Raw genomic sequence first — 15687 nt, forward strand, 5'->3', positions numbered from 1 at the left:
AAAACATAGAAAAGGGGGAAGAATGTCTAGAGGATAGGGAAATGGATCAAAAGAAAAGAAAGGACAAATGGAGGAAAGAAGGAAGTCAACATCAGCTACAGTTCCAGAGTCTAGATTAAATATTAACATACTGTTCAATGATGTTGCCATCTTGTTTGCAAACCATTATGGCATGATTGCTTTTTAGTGAGACTTCACTCTGCATGACTTGCTGTAGTTATTTATCTCAGTGAACATATGCTTCTGAAACATGATTTTAGACATTTGCTCACAGGGCTATAGAGTAGAAATGGAGTGCTTGCCTAGAAGCATGTGGCCTTGGGTTCCGTCTTCAGCACTGCAGAACATAACACACAATAATAATAACGGACTCCATTTAAATTTAATCTTGTAATAATTTGACTTATTTGACTTAAGGAGCACATGAAATGCTTTATAAATTTTTTAAATTATCACTTTTCTTTTGTCATGTTAATAAAAATCTCAAAATTAATAATGTAAATACTTTTATAGGAAAACTAAAAAGTAATTATTTAATAGCCATTCCTATAGGAATGAAAGTAAGAAAGTAAACAGGTAGGGCTGTTCTGGGTTGTGCTGTGGAGAGATGGAAAGCCAAATTACAGAAAGAATTTGAGTATTATTCCTTACTGCCTAACAGTACTCAAGTAGGCTTAAGTGTTCAGGGCTAACCTAGGATGATACACAATGAAACTCTGTCTCAAATAAATCACTTAGAAATATATATAATAGTTGAGCTAGAAGAACCATAATATTTTTGGTTTCTTTTTTTTTTCCCTCAAGAAAATGCGTAAGCATGGACTGCAACACAAATATTTACCATCCACTATAGTTCATAAAAAGGAAAAGTGACCAGGCCTTAATTGCAGAGTGATTAGCTACCTTCTTGTTAATTGCAGAAAACTCTTACACGGTATCTGATCTTTAGAATTTCCCTGATGTTTCAGATCCATAGTCTTTTGTTGCTAGTGACTAATACTCATCTGCTAGAGAAATGTTATATGGAGAAGCATGGGCTATGCATGGAGAAGGACAACGACATCAACTTTTATAGGCCTCTGTTCCTTAAAGTGATTATCGCAGCTGAGGCTTCAAAACCTTCTGCTGTAATAAACCCCAGAAAGCCATAAAAACCTAGAGTGCTTCATATTACCAAACATTTGCTAAGCTTTTGACCAATAATCATGTGTTCTGTCATTGTACAGAGCCAAACTCACACTCATAATCCCACCCAGAAGAACTCACGATCTAAATTTGTCCACACTAAGAATGAGAGAATTCACAAAAATTTAAATAACGTGCACGCGGTCAGTCAAGCCACACAGGTGTCTGCTTCTCCCAGGAAGGTTTGGGAATGACAGAAGTGACAATCTGAAAGAAATATTTAGCCACCCTTTCAGTCATTTTTCATCTTTATAGGGCTCACCTTACTGGGGTTGATTAAATTCAAATTCAATCTTTCATAAAAACTCAATGGAGGGTCCAGATGGCCTAACAGAACCCCCTTTTGTGAGAGGAAAAAAAAAAAACAACAACCCTGAAGACCTTTATATTTTGTCTAATTAAAGTATTTGTGCTGGTGGGACCTAAGTGAATTGCCTTTAAAGAGATGTCTGCATTACAAATAACCATTATTAAACAGCGATGTTTTTTAGTAGAGTGCTATTTTGACAGCTTCAGTTACGTCATAGGACCAGAGGACCATGACATATTGAGGCTAGACTCCGATACCATCCTTGGGATTTCTGTCTGAAAATACAATTCCAGAGAGTCAACAGAACAAGGTTCAGTTGACTCTGATTACCTTAACTCTTGTCAAAATATTCTTCATGGTAATAGCCAAGATAGAATTAGCACTCTTCCTCCATGCTGCAATTGTCACTGGGTGCTATAAAACAAATAAGAGGAAACCCTAAGCATCTTAACTCAGCAGATGGCTACAGGGACTGTTTATAAACCATTTGCCCACCGGTGGAAGAACAGCCTTAGCTGCCGTGCCTCCCCATGTCAGCGCCTCAACTTCCCATTGAGGAAATGGGAACAGGTTAGGAGGGGTGGAAACAAGCTGAGAATCACAGTAGAAAATAGGCAACAGTCTTGTGCTTTTGAGTAGTCGTTTGCATCACTCTTCTTCCTTTTCTGTGCGTCTGTAATTAAGACAATATTCTAATGTAGACTCTTCTCTGAAAACCCTTCTTGTATCAGCTAGGGAAGTGGAAATGTCTTCTGTTTGACTTTTTGCCTGTTCTTGGTTAAGGCTACCGAAGAGACTGTTGTTATGATTAAAGATTTCCAGCAGGGGGCGTAACTGCTTCTAGAGGGTAAGTTCCTGTGAGGGCATTATAGTTCACACATTTCCAACAGAGGGTGGTATTATGAGAACATTTTTATGACTGTCTTCTCTTTTGGTTCAAAAAAAAGACCATGCAAATTAAATTAATACTTTGTTAGACTATGTTTGAAAACTAGAAATTTGTAGAGACAAATATTTAAATTAAAACCTTAGAATACCTGACTGAAACTTTATTTTGCCTTTCCCCTCTCCCCCAAGAAAGAACAAAGCTCTGGGTGATTTTAATTATCCAGTATGGCAGAAGAAGAGCTTAAATGTTTTATTCCAGATAAGAGGAGTAATAGACGTGAGAAGGCTCGGTAATATTTATTCCAGCTCCTCCATAGTACAATGACTGAACTTAAAGAACAACGTCCTGACTTTTCTCAAGATACTCTCTTCTGGATGGGGAGTGTTTCTCTGAACGCACTGCTCCTAATCAGGTTTAAGAGATGGCACCCCCATTCACTCACTCTGTAGTGCCTTTTCTCTGCAAATAGATAGATATTGTCAATCACAGAATTTTGGCCTCTGCTCTCAATTTTCAGATTTCTGTGGTTGCAGAACACCATGCTTTAGAAAGACAACAGCAGTGGTGACTTATAGATACTAGTAAGTAGGTTACTATTAGTAATAAGCAAATTTTAAATTTCCAGATCTTCTAAAGTCAAGATGGACGATGCAGGACTAAAAATAATACTAGCCACGAAAATTATTGCTTGAGAACCATCAAAAATTTGGGGAAGGGGGACTTCCTTTATTAAGAGCAATGAGATTTCCTTTTTGTACCTGGTGTCAGTCATATCCTATAGCTACAAATTATACTTCTTATGCTAATATTTCCTTTAGGAGATCTGATTTGACTTCAGATGTTGATAAATGCCCATTGTTGAAGAATTTCTGGTTGTTTAGAAAATAATTCCAAAATTATCTTAGTATGGGTACGCTACAGTACTTAACATTTTATTCAGGTTACATTTTTTAATTGGCATTAAGGGTTTTCAGTACAAAGATAAAAAGATACACAGGACACACTAAGTTCAAACCAATGTAAGGGGTTCATGCTTCCGATGTTCATTCTCCTTTTCCTGTCTAACTTTTTTGTGTCACTTTCACTGCAAATGCTCTCCAGCTTTCTTCCCTGCCTTAGTTTGTGTGCATATGCAGACCACAACCTACTCTTCTCCTAACATTAGATGCCACAAGGGATGGGATCAAGGATCTCAGTCATGCCTTTCTAAAGGTAAGGAGCGAGTAACACACAGAGAAGTAAGTTTCTGTTTTGTTTTTCTATAATCTTAAGTTTACCTCTAAGGCATAAGGACAGTGGATGGACACGGGGAAGGAAATGAACAGATCTTTTGCAGGAATGTTGTGACAGACTGACTGACAAATATTTGGTAACAAATTTGTACCAACAGGCAGTTTTTGTTTTCATTCCTGACAGTGCGTAAATTTATTTCTGGATGGCAGCAGCCATGTCATTTTAACAGTAAAAAGCAACCTTGGCTAACTTTGATACCTTATGTAGCATAAGAGTAAGTGGAATTTTAAAGCATCTTTATGTGTTTACTGATGATAAACTATTCTCAGTGCAGGAAATAAATCTCTCCCCATTGAGAAATTCTCCCCCAAATTACGTGAACCAATGAACTGGAGCAGATTTGTGTTTTTCCTTCTAACATCTCCGTTTAAGAGTGACTCTGGGAAAGTCACAAATAGCTTCTTCAGAGCTTCAAGGCCACGGTTTCTACACTCCATTCTCTCTGCCTTTTCAGGTCAGTGCGTGCTGAGGAAGAATACACCGCAAGCTCAACGTGCTCCCAAACTTGTGGGATTTCTCCAAGTCTCAAAAACGACTGAGCGTATTTTAAGGCAGGAGGCCGGGAGCTGCTGAAGTTGAGCTGGGGCCCTGGGGCCCACCCCACACCCTCCGAGTCCGGCGTCCCGCTCAACTTCCCGAGGAGTGGCCGGGCTCGGGCCTGCGTCCTCCGCGGCTCAGGCCCGCGGCGGGGAGTCCGCGCTTGGAAGCGGGCCCCGGGCTCGGCTGGCGGGGCACACCCCCCGGCAAGCCCCGCCGCGGGCGAGGAGCGGCGTTCCTCGGGGCTCGCCGACCTCCGACCCCGCGGCCCGAGGGCTCGCCGAGGAGCTCCCCGCGCCCGCGCTGCCACGAGTTGGTGCGCGGGACCTCAGTGGCCGCCCCGCGCACGCGGGCCCCGAGGCGGGGGGCGGGCGGGGCCCCCGGCCCGGCGACCACGCACGGCGTGCGGCGCGGAAAGCGTGGAGGACGGGGCGGGGAGGAGCGCGCCGCGGAGGAGCGCTCACGCCAATGGGTGACCGGGAAAAGGTGAGAGGGACGGGGGGAGGGGCGGGAGCCAATGGGCGGGAGAGGCGGGGGCGGGGGGAGGGGCGGGAGCCAATGGGAAGCGGGGCCCGGCGGGGACGCGGCCCGCGCGCGCGCCCTCACCCCCCCCCCCGCGGCCGCTCGCGCCCCGCCGGCTCCGGGAGAGCGGGGCAGGGGCGGGGCGCGGCCGGGCGCGCGGCTCGGGAGGCGTCCGGAGGTGAGCGCCGCGGGGCGGGGGGGGGGCGGGGGGGGCGGGGGGGGGCGGGGGGGCAGGGGGAGTGGGGGGGAGGGCGGCGGGCACGCCCCCGCGCGCGTCCCCGCGCCGCCCCTGGCCGGGTGTGTGGCTCGGCGGCGGCGGCGGCGCGCGCGCGGGCGTGCGTTCCGGCGGTGCGCGCCGGGAGAGATGCTGAGGTAAAGTTCGGGAGAGAGGGAGAGAGCTCCGTCGGCGCGAGGAGCCCGAGCGGCCGCCATTACTGGGCCCCGCGCGGCGGCGGGCGCGGGGGCCGCGGGCAGGCTCGGCGGGCGGGCCGCGCGGGCCGCGGGGCTCGGGGCGTGTTGCCGGCGAGGGCGGGGGCGGCGCGCCGGCCGCGGGAGGCGAGCCGGGAGCGGAGGAGGCGGCGGCGGCGGAGCGCTCCCGGGAATGTCGCCGCCGCCGCCGGGGCCGCGGCGGAGGCGACGGAGGAGCGCGGCGTTGTTAGGTAGGGCTGGAGCGCGGCGGCGCGGGGCCTGCGGAGGGGCCGCGCAGGCCGGGCCGCGGGGCCGGGGCGGCTGAAGGGCGGCGAGGCCGGAGGCGGCTCTCCACAGGTGACCGCGCCGGGGCGCCGAGGCCGCGGCCCGTCCGCCCTGCCCCGCCGGCCGCAGCCACACTGTACCCGGGGCGCGCGGGAGGAGGTGGCGCGGCCGCCGGCGGGCTGCGGCGGTAACGAGTTCCACCTGGGCGGCGGGCGCGGTGGGCGCCGCGGGGACGCCGCCGCGGCTGCAAACTTACCGCCTCCCCCGGGGCTCGGCCTCTCACTTTTCTCCCTGCTCCCCGACTCCTCTCGGCTTCCCTGCCACATTCCCATCTGCCGAAGCCTGGGCTGGGGGGCGAGAAGTTGCCCGGAGCCACCCGAACCCCGACTCGTTCCTGCTGTTTGGCGGCTGCCGCCTGGGGCTTTGATCCCGAGGCTTTTTTGTGTTTTTGGCCGGAATAACCTCTAAAATTTCCCTCGGTTCCCAGCGAAGAAAAGTATCGGGGTGGGGGCGGGGAGCAGTCGGGAGCGCGCGTGCACTTATCCACACATAAATACGCTCCTGCACACCCTCCCTCTCCTGCGTTATTGGAAATGCAAGTGAGGCACCGGCTCTGTGAGTAGCTGAGGCCGAAAGGTGCTAGAAAGTAAGGACCAACTGTTAGGACGCCGAGTGAAATTCCCAGAAAGTTGCCGTAGAGACGTTCCTACTTTCACCATAATGGGAATCCAGTTTGGGCTGGTGCTTGGTAAATGACAAGTAAAAATTACTAAATCTAAACCAAAATAGTGAGGTGAGTGGATCTTTCAGCCATCTAGCCTTAAATGTTATTTATCAGTTTGCTTTCTCCTTGTGAAGGTAGGGAGCAAGGACATTTTAAAAAGTGTGAAGCAGTGAAATGCCTGTTTACTGGTCTCTTTGTGCGTGTTGCCTTGTGTAGGTGTGTGAGGTGGGGATTGCTGCTTCAGTCCACAGCCAGTATCCAATTTGAACGGGATATTGGGAGATGTTTGCCTGCATTGAGGAGACTGCTCACTTCGTGGAAGAGTTCTCTCAATCCCCATTTTAAAAACGGTTCTTCTGGCAACCATTATATACAGATGTAACTATTCCCCCAAAATACTTGGATTTAAATAGACTTCAGTAAAAACGTGTTTGGATGTTTTACTGTCATTTCCAGTTTATTTGTATATTAACTCCTTTTCAGTATTTTTACACATGAAGATTAATAGTATATGTTAACCTTCAGCTTCTGAAGAAATTTTTCTTTAATTTTAAATTTCTCATTTTGTGCTTTTTAAAAATTCTTGGTAATTGACCCATATTTCTCCTTTCTATAGAATGTGGAGCAGAGGAAAAACGTTATAACTGTGGGTCACGAAAGCCTGCTAAGGTGTTGGAGAAGTTTATGAAAATTGTGGATTGAAAGGCTAGGGGTGTGTGTGCTTTTTAACTTCAAGAAATAGAGCTATTGATCTGATTGATTTAAAGCATAATCCAACAGTATAGACAAATAGATAATTATTGATCTGGTTGTCTTTAGGTTACATTCTTTAACTCAGGTCAGCATGCCTGCCCCCATTCTTTGCACATTGATTATGAAGGGCATTGGGAGTGGGCTTGGTTATATGTGAATAGAAGAAAGTCACCAAATTGTGCTTATTGTTGTTTGTTTGTTTGTTTGTTTGTTTTTAATGTACCTTTGTCCATTTAAACTGAATCAGCATTTAGATTTTTTCTCTTGTGGTACTTGACATTGAAACCAGGACGCTGCATGGTACTCTACCACCAAGCCGCATCTCCAACCGCTTTCAAAATCAGTCCACTATCTTGATTAATATCTTAATTCTCTTACATGCTATTTACCTTGACTATTTTGAAATACCATCTCTTCTGTTTTTAGAAAGACAGACTTAGCAGACTTTTTGGAGATAATTTGCACCTTGAAAATTAAGGTTTTATATGAAATAAAATGCTGTATTTGCCTTTTGGGGGGTATTAGAAGTTATAATTCACCTTTGAATATTTGTTATGTAATCCTCTCTTCACCCCCATATACACACACAAACACTGCTATTGCAGAATTGAACTCAGGCCCTTGCACATACTAGGCAACCACTCTTACTCTGCCAACATCCTTACGTTGTGAAGAAAAGCAAGTTTCATGAACACTATACTAAAGTTTTCCAGTTGTTTATTTGGAAAAAGTTTTTTTCTTGCAGATCAAGAAGGCACTGTGGTTAGTTAATTGACTCAAGAAGCATTCTGTAGTGTTACTTCATGTTTGTAATAGTCATTAAGTACAAGAAATGTGTCTAAAAGAATAGTGAAGAAACTTTAATAAAGTACTATGTCATCCATTTGGCAGTTTGTGTAATGAGCCATTTAAGTGCAAGGTTTTGTTGATTTTTATCAAACTAGGGGAAATGTTAGAGTGTGTTGGGTTGGTGTAGAATACTTATCTAGCATGCATTTACAGGGCCCTGGTACTGTAAACAAACTAAAATGAACTGTTAGAATTTTTAAAAAGTCAAACATAAGAAATTAAAATGCATTTTTTAAAGTGAGTTTCAAGCTTTATTCCTTAGATCCCTGGAGTCTTCCCCTAGATGCCTTGAGACTTCCTCTGACAAGTCACCCTCCCCAAAGCAAGGCAGTTTCTGTTTCTTTTTACCTACAAAAGTCAGTATTAAGAAGTGTTAAGACCTCTGATGTTTGTTAATTTGGTTATTTTTATTTTGCACTTAATAACATGCTGTGGGGATAAAAAGCTGAATTAGAAGTAAGGGTAGTTCAGATGTCAGTACAAGAGGCAGTGACTGTAAAGGAGTAAGTAGATAAAGTACCGTGAGCTCTAGAGAAGAGAACCGCTCTCTCTCTCTCTCTCTCTCTCTCCCTCTCCCTCTCCCTATCCCTCTCCCTCTCCCTCTCCTCTCTCGTCTTTTTGGAATCCTTCACAAAGGAAAACATTGTTTTTACCCCGTGTTCTGGAATCTGACCATCTCCACAAGGCTAAGTAGTAAAATAATGACTTTTCTTCTTACTCTAGGATTAGAGGTATTACCTAGGAAAAGTTATGCATAACTTTTATTTCATGGTTAAAATATGACTAAGATTTTTCACTTAGATTTTTCGCAAGCTTTTCATCATGCAGAGCTAATGTCATACATTGGTTTTAATTTTTTTCTAACTTCAGATTAATCGTATTAACCTTAGCAAATGTTTTATTGAAAATCTATGCACTGTAAGCAATACAAGGAAGTGTGTATGAACCATAGCCTTAACTCCCATCAGAGCGCATAGTTGTTTGTCGCGTGTTTTTGATTTGAGCCCTCTCTCCCCAAACATTTGTTTGTATATGTGCATGTGCATGTGGGTGCCCTTGGAGGCCAGAAGAGGGCATCTGCTCTCCTAGAACTGGAGTGGCTGCGCACTCCCAAACTCCCAGCCTGCCAGAGCAGTACTTATCTGCTGAGCCCTTATCTGCTGAGCCATGTTTTCAATCCCAGAGCTTACAGTTTTAAAAGGAAGTTTAAGATATGAAACAATATAAAAAGCTAAATCTGAGTCCCATACAGAACAGATGAATTTGGCTAAAGTGCATTACTGATGTAAAATTTGCTATAAATGGCTGGGTATTGGGCTCAGCAGTAAGAACACCAACTACGCTTCTGGAGAATCCAGGTTCTGTCTAGTCCAAGCACCCATATGGTAGCTAATAACTGTCTGTAACTGCAGTTCCAGGGGAACCTGCTGACTTTTTCTGGCCTCCATGGGCATTCCTTTCAAGCAGTACATAGACATACATGCAGGCAGAGTACCCGTACACATTAAATAAGTAAAACAAACAAAAAATACATGTAATGTGGATTGAAGAAATTTTGTATAAAAGAGGTACTACCTAAAAGTAATGTAAATTAGGAAAATAAGGAAGAAAAGAAGATATTGAAGTAGGAATGTCTATGGACCAAGAGTATGTGGGAAGTGTAATCCAGATTGCCAAGTGAAAAGAAAACACAAGGTCAAAAGTATAAGAACATCAGTTTGTACTTTATGAGTAAGTTGAAATACGAGAAAACACAAACGCAAAAGTTCTCTCTGTATTTGACATCAAACAGCCCTGGAGAGATGGACCACAGTTCCTAGTTTCTGGTTTTTGGTGTACTTTGTTCATTTTCTTCTTGTTGAGTATGCCATTTTACTGATAGAAAAAAAAAAAAAAGAAATCTGTGCTTATTTCTGTTTATCTTTTCAAAGCCAAAGTAACACTTCTTTTTGACTCTTGACTGTTTCGGTAACTGGTATATATATATGGGATTCTTCAGATATTTCTAGGAATACCCAATGATCCTGAAATTTTTCTGAACCTTATGTTCTTGTTGCTCATCTTGACCTTACCTCATTTCATTACCAAATTTCATGTCTTTGGAGATAACACCTGAAACTCAGGTGATAGCACCATCTGTTGCTAAGACTGATTAACTTTTCATTGAGAAACACTAACTCGTTTATTTCATCAGTCTAGTGCCAGTCACTAAGTTCTCTGACTGGCACTGTTCTTTTCAGTTTGGGTGCATAAGCATACAGTAGTTGTCCATTTTTGCAGGCTTTGTATCCCATCAAATTCATTCTTGTATTCTACTTTTAGACTCTTCTGCTTCCTTTTACAAGGTTGAACTCCTGTTTGCTCTCTTACAAGATCTGTTTCCAGCATACTTTGTACCTCGCCATATTTCTCTACTTTCCAGTGTGGTTGCTGTGCTCAGTTCACTCCGCATTGCTCTCACTGCTGGAATAACTTCTCTTTGAAACCCAAACAATCCCAAATATTTATTCAAATATTTTTTTATTCACAAAAAATTCATCTCAGGGCTGGAGAAATGGCACAGTGGTTAAGAGCTACTACTTGCAGAGGACCTGGGTTTGATACCCACCACGCATGGCTTCCACAGGTACCAGGCACACATGCGCAAACATACACGCAAGCCAAATATTTAAACACATAAACATTTTTAAAAGTTTATCTAAGGTTTGTAAACTATGGCCTTTGGATTAAATCTGGCCTATTTATTTCTCTTTAATTCTGAAATAGCATTGTCAGAATAATATTTTAAAATACATGAAAACAATATGAAATTCAAATATCTGTCTAAATGAAGTTTTATTATAATAACAAGATCATTTTATTCTCAAGTCAAGTAATAATGACAAACACTAGACAGTGTGCAAAACCTTATTTCCCCAACCCATTATAGAAAAAAAAAGTTTTCCAAACCTTAACCTATTAAAACTTGTAACTTATCTTTCATTTATTTGAATTCATACTGCGTTTTCCAACTCTTAAGACATATATCATGTTGTGTTTATCTCCTTAGTTTTGGTATTATAAAGGTGGGGGGGTGAGTATTGGTGATGGTATGGAGTTTTTGTTTGTTTTTAAGACAAATCTCATGTATTCCAAGATGGTTTTAAAGTTGGTATTTATCCAAGGATGACCTTGAATTTCTGATTCTCTTGCCTTCTGTGATTATGTTGTCATTAACAGGCACAAATCATCATGCTTGTTTCTTTTTTAGACTTAATAAGTCAAGCTCTTACTTTTTGTCTAGGCTGCCCCAAAACTTACTACATAGGGTTATTTAAGATTGAGCAAATAATTACAGAGTTATTTCTGTATAATCGGGTCTTAGAAATGTAATTTCATATAATAAATGCTGTGACTTACAAAAAAAAAAGACAGATGATACTTAAAGTCAGCTATGTTTAGGACTGTATTTCTTAACTTAAATTTTTTTATTTTATTTTATGTGCCTGAGTGCTTTGCCTGCATTAATGTATGTGCATCATGTATGTGCACTGTCTACAGAGGCCAGAAGAGGAGTGATTAAATGGTTGTAAGCTGCCATATGGGTACTGGGAGTGGAGTGCAGGACCTCTACAAGAGCAGCACAAGTATTCTTAACTGCTGGGACAGTTTGTTTGTAGCCTTTGCTGTCCTGGACTCACTTTGTAGACCAAGCTGGCCTCAAACCCACATCCTCTACCTCTGCCTCCCTGAGTGCTGAGACTAAAGGTGTGTGCCACCACATTTGGTTCTACTGAGCCATCTTTATAGTCCATATGTCTATCTCTTTTAAAAATTAATTTTAAAAATTATAAATAAAATACATGCTTATTCTGACCAAATACATTAATTATGTATCATAATCTACTTTGATTCAAATACCTTCATTTTTGGAAAAGTTTTCATCTGTGTAAATCTGTTGTGTGAAGTACTCTTAGTCTTGTGGGTCAGACTAATGCAGTGAACATAGATTTGTTCCCTTTTGACTCTTAAATTCAATCTGGAATGAAATGGGAGAAGGTAGAATTAATGACATAATATGTTAGATGGTAGTTTTGGAAATATTGGGAAAAGTGCAGGGGCAGGAAAGTGTTAAGCATGATGTGTGACTGAAACAGAAGGAGAATTTGGGACAGTGTTATTAGCGCAGTTCAGAGATGTGTGAGAATTCTGAAATTGGTAGATAGTGTAGTAGTAGGACATTAAGGACTTGTCTTTTCCTTTTAAAAGTACTGGAAAGTTTTGAACAGAAGAATGAGAAGCTCTGCTCTGTATTTTAACAAGAACCTGGCTGCTCTGATATCGTTAGACCAGAGAAAGAAAACGGGAATTATGTGAGGATATGGTATTAGAATCATTTATCAAACATAATGGTGAATAGAATCTGGATTATAGTAGTAAAGGTACCAGAAATTGGTAAATTATATGTGTATTTCCAAGGTGCCATTAGGGCAAAACAAAACAATGTAAAGGCATAAATATTTTGAAAATTCTACTTTTATGAAAAAAGACAAAAGTTTTACTTAAAGATTAATGTTTATGATTTTTTTATAATGTGTCTTAATTGATAGTAATTATGTGTATGTGAATTACAGTGTGACATTTTAGTACATACGATAAATGATTGGGTCAGGGTAATTGGCATAGCTCTACCAGTTATGCTTTTTTTTTGTATTGAAGTCTGTCAGAATCTTTTGTATTAGTTTGCTTTTTGATACTATGATCCCAGTTGCAGTCCATCATTGAGGAAGTCAGGGCAGAAATTCAAGAGGAGCAGAGGCAAGAACCGTGAAGGAAAACTTAGAGGCTTATTTCCCCTGCCTTGCTCAGCTGCCTTTATGCTCACTGACCAGTCTAGTGGAGGCAGTTCCTCAGTTGAGGTTCTTAGTCATGTCAGGGAAACAACCATGATTGGCCATCACAAGTTTACCCCTTGTCAACTTCACACACAAACACATTACTGTGAAACCCATGACCTTTCCTTTCTTTGCTCCCCAGCAGAATTTTAACACTTTGAAATTTTTAAAGACTGAGACTTTTAAAAGTTGGACTGTGTTTTATATTGTGATATTATAAAGTCTCAGTCTTTAAAATTTTCAACACTTTGGGGCTGGAGAGATGGCTCAGTGATTAAGAGCACTATCTGCTCTTTCAAAGGTGCTGAGTTCAGTTCTCAGCAACCGCATGGTGGCTCACAACCATCTATAATGAGATCTGGTACCCTCTACTGTTGTGTATGCATACATGCAGTACAGAGTAGTATATAACTAATAAATAAATCTTTAAAAAAATTTTAACACTTGCAAGTCCAGGTCCTCTTTAAAAATTCAAAGTCTCTTATCTGTGGGTTCCTCTAAAATCCAAAATAAATGATATAGTTTCTTATTTAAAGAGGAAAGAACTTGGGCACAGTTATAATCACATAAAAAAGCAAAACCAAACTCCAAAAAACCTCAGTGTCTTAACATCTGGGACTCACTCATGATCTTCTGGGCTACAAAGGGTTTGAATAACCCCACAACTTGAGTTCTACCATTCACAGCCCATGCAGCTTATCTCCAAGTCTCAGGCCAAGTCCACTGTCCTTGGTAGTCATCCCATGGTCCTGGCATTTCCAGTAAGCTTGGGTCTCCACTGTAACAGGCTATACCTTCGCCAATGACCTTTGATGGGCTCAGTTACCAACACCTTCTTCTGGCCTCTCTTCAGGGGATCTTTGGCCTTGCCATACAGTGCCAAGCCGCAGCTGATTTCTGTGACCTCTTCATGCCTTCATAACCAGTACCATATGAGAGTCTTACGTATTGCCAAGTTTTGCTTTTAGCTTGATTCAGCCGCCACCCCTCACCCACAGCTATGTGTTGTCCCTGAGGAACTACTTACTTTCTGATTTCACCTAAATGATGCTGGTCTCTTACTAGTCTTAGCTAATTTTTCAGCACCAGTTAACCAACATTGATTGTCTCAGTAAAGCAAAGGCTTTATTTACATACATTCTTAATTAAAATGTTACAGGAATAGAGTCTTTGAGAGACTCAAGTCTAAGTCTTGAAACTAAGTCCTCTGAAAAGTCACAAGCCAGGCTTTTCACTTGCATTTCTATCCATATATCTTCCAACCTCAACAACAGTTCATTAAGTTCTGAGCACTCAGTGGCCTTTCTAACAAAAAGCTCCCAGATGTGTCACAATCCTCCCCCCAAAAACAGCAAGGTCAGGTTCATTACAACAATACCCCACTTTCCTGGTACCATTCTGCTGAGGTTTGCTTTTTTGTTACTGTGATAAAGCATTGACCAAAACAAACTTGAAGAAGAAAGGGCTTATTTGGTGAACAGGTTACAGGCCACCATTGAGGGAACCGTGAAGGAAAGTGCCATAGTGGCTTTACCCTGGCTTGCTGAGCCATGTTATACAGCCCATACCACTGTTGCACCACCCACAGTAAGTAAGGCTCTCCTATGTCATTTAACAAAGTGTCCCACAGACAAACCAGCCTTATGGAGGCAATTTCTTAAATTAAGTTCCTTTTTTCCAGTTATGTCAAGTAGACAACCAATATTAGCCATCACACCTCTCTACTAGTTCTTTTAAAATACTTAATTGTTCTCAATTCTGATTAGTCTTCTGTGGTGTAGAATATTAGAAGTTACTCTACTATCCAGCTGCACCTCAACACTTATTAACCATCCTTTCTTCATTGTTCTCTCCCCTCATACTTCATCCAGGCTCCAGTTAATAGCATTCTAGTCTCTAAAAATATTTTAAGTTAATTTGTGTATTCCTGAGAACTTATTTTTCTAGATTTCTTGTGTAGCTTTTAATTTGTTGACAGCCACTTCATGTTGTTAAACCTTACTTTAAAAGAGAATGCAGTATATGAATGGCTAGTAAATTTTTAGTTCTTGGAAACCTAGTTTCTTGAAACTTAGTTCTCAGAAATGGCTTCATTTTAAAAAAGAGGTATAGGAGAGTTTCACACAATTATACGTATTATAATTCATTTCTGTAAAGATAATTGACACTCTTGACAAAACTTTCTTGACATGAGCCCTAAATCTCTAAGCTTAAAAGAATTTGATAACCCTCACTGCGAACTATTAACAGCAGTGCCATGATTAAGTCTGTAAAAACGGATCCAAAGCATTTAATTTCATGCAGGCCATGAATACTTTTTTCTTGCCTTCCCTCTAAGTGAAAATATATTGACTAAATGTTATGAGAATAAGTTATTATATATGAAAATGCATTTTCATAGGAAATAAGGTCTATATGATATTGACCCAGTAACAGTCCACTACTGATTATATTTGAAAGAAAATTTCAAATTAAATTTAAACAACACATACATTGTAGAAAAGCAGTGTTCTGATCATTTAGAGATTTTTGTTCTTCACCCTTAAAAATATCAAAATTACTCTTAATTAATGGAAGATAGTTTTATTCTGGTTATTAGAGATGAATGGAATTCATATATAATATAATTTTATTTTCTAGACTAGCCTTTTTCAAACTGAGATTTCTGTGTTAAACTTGAAATAAGGAAGACCCAGATGAGAGTTGAGAAAAGGAGAGCTGTTTGCCTAATTTCCCATTTCTAGGTGAAAATTTCCGCCATAATTTAAAAATCACTGTATGGTGATTCATGCTGTAAGCTCCAGAGCTAACTTCAAAGTACTTAACTGACAGCTCTTCTAGAAGGATGGACTTGAGCATTTCTCACTGTGTGTAATTGGCAAATTACTGATAATTGGTATAAAAACCATAAAAGTTGTGGGGAACTTTCTTACTTTTAATACAAATTTTAATATTCATGATTCAGAAATCGCCACTGTCAAATTAATTAGGGTGTGTAAAAACTTTAGAATTAAGCTCCAATTGATTCAGCTTCAATATAAGAGTTTTATTTATCTTT

The 15687-nt window shown here is 41.6% G+C and overlaps 1 protein-coding gene and 1 long non-coding RNA gene across 4 annotated transcripts in view; one reads left to right on the forward strand and one right to left on the reverse strand.

Annotated features, from left to right (window-relative positions):
* LOC132655225 (uncharacterized) overlaps nucleotides 1–5928 on the reverse strand; it is a 48276-nt gene extending 42348 nt beyond the window's left edge. Inside the window, exon 1 of the long non-coding RNA XR_009592956.1 lies at nucleotides 5686–5928. This is a non-coding gene — a long non-coding RNA (uncharacterized LOC132655225). The remainder of the gene's footprint in view (nucleotides 1–5685) is intronic.
* Arhgap5 (Rho GTPase activating protein 5) overlaps nucleotides 5001–15687 on the forward strand; it is a 68513-nt gene continuing 57826 nt past the window's right edge. The window contains exon 1 of one of the 3 annotated variants that reach the window (XM_060387488.1): nucleotides 5001–5108. The gene's annotated coding sequence lies outside the window, so the exon portion shown is untranslated. Of the gene's footprint in view, nucleotides 5109–5132; nucleotides 5396–15687 lie in introns of those variants that run through there. The other 2 variants (XM_060387489.1, XM_060387486.1) reach the window with 2 other exon arrangements.

The sequence above is a fragment of the Meriones unguiculatus genome, chromosome 7, assembly GCF_030254825.1.
Source record: "Meriones unguiculatus strain TT.TT164.6M chromosome 7, Bangor_MerUng_6.1, whole genome shotgun sequence".
Classification (NCBI taxonomy): domain Eukaryota; kingdom Metazoa; phylum Chordata; class Mammalia; order Rodentia; family Muridae; genus Meriones; species Meriones unguiculatus.